Consider the following 1707-nt stretch of genomic DNA (forward strand, 5'->3'; position numbering starts at 1 on the left):
AAGAGAAGAGAAGAGAAGAGAAGAGAAGAGAAGAGAAGAGAAGAGAAAAAAACCAGACTCAGTCTCATAAAGAATGTTTTATAATTGTAGAACTGCTGAGTCATCCTCCAAACCTAAACCTAATCTAGGATTTGAACAAAGCAAAGCTGAAACAATGTCAAGCTGCCTGAATGTGGCACAGCAGGGGAAGAGCTGAACTCCCACAACATAGCAGGCAGGTAGCACTAGGGTTGCTGTACTCGCAAGAGGGGTTACAGGCAATCCACTCTCTTTTTCAGACTGCTGTTTTGATAACGAACATTGCTCGGCTATTACATCTGTGCTTCTCATTCTTGGTAGCTAACATATAACCCAATCATTTCACATGTAAGGATCTGAGGCCATACACATGCTATCTGTTTAATGGAATAGGTGTTACACTTTTAACAGAGTCACATGTGACCCTTAAGTTCCTATTTGCTTGACCCCTACATTATTCATTTCTTTGCAATCTGTATCGGACCTTATATTAAAAGAGCATGATGGTTGGGAGCAATAAAATCTCACCAAGGAGATCAACTTAGCAGTAAATAAGAAGCCAAGACTGGAGCTGAAGACAGTGATTAATTTGGCAATGTAATGGAATGGTACTGAATTAAAGGAGCCTGTAAACACATTCTGAGGTTTTCCAGTCTCACTGCTTTTTGATTTCTTTCCTGGTTTGGTAGGGTATTTTCTAAATGCTGAGTTACATCCTGTCAGTGTTTGTGTCCTCTCACCTATGGTTACAAGAGGTCTGTTAGTTTTTTTTTTTTACTCTTATTTATCAGACATTGGCATCTAATGAATGCTGTGAATACGAATAGATAAATCCCCACAGAAATCAGGTAAAGTTTAGTAAAGTCAGAGGAGCTCCACTGATTTACATCAGTTGATAATTAGAGACACTGTGTTTGCATCTACTTCAAATCATCAGGAAAACAATGAAGTCCAAAAAATTTACTGGTCCAGTTATCTTCACATCTCAATATGGTGTGATGCTGTTTTCCTTACGAACAGCAAGCAGCAGTGCAGAATGCAAATGAATCTTCCACATCACCCTTTGAGCACCAGGTTGTGTGAAAGGTCAAAGGCATGTTGAGCTTTTTTTTATTATTATTATTATTTTTATTATTTTTTTAATAATAATAATAAAACAAAGAAACAAGCAAACAAACAAAATCTCCTGTATAGGGTAACATAGGGTAAGAGTCTGCTCTTACATGAGGTTAGGGGGGTGTAAGAACACCAAAATTAAATCCATACCATAATTAATCTTTCACTCTACTTCAAGCTGTACCAGGCAGAACCATTTTATTTTTAACATTTTTAGACAAACCAGAACTCTAATAATAGATCCTGTAAGTAGTCCTGGAACGTGAACTCCCTGTACAGCTTTACCTTCTTGTTCTGTCTTCAAGCTTTCTCCCATCTCAGCCATGCTGTGTTTAAAACCCTCTGTCCTGGTAGGCAGAAAGATTGACTTATTACACCCACGAATTGTACACATGGGTTAGCATATGTGAAAACATGCCCTTGCAACTATTAATCTATCTACCCTCCACGTTCCACTCCTGTTTCACCCACTCACTTTTCAGATTAAAAGTGCTTTGGGGGGGAGGGAGAAGATTATCTTTTAGGGGCAGATTGATGGGCAAAGGAGCCAAACGATGCTGCAGCCCCACCCCA

The sequence above is a fragment of the Oxyura jamaicensis genome, chromosome 2, assembly GCF_011077185.1.
Source record: "Oxyura jamaicensis isolate SHBP4307 breed ruddy duck chromosome 2, BPBGC_Ojam_1.0, whole genome shotgun sequence".
Classification (NCBI taxonomy): Eukaryota; Metazoa; Chordata; class Aves; order Anseriformes; family Anatidae; genus Oxyura; species Oxyura jamaicensis.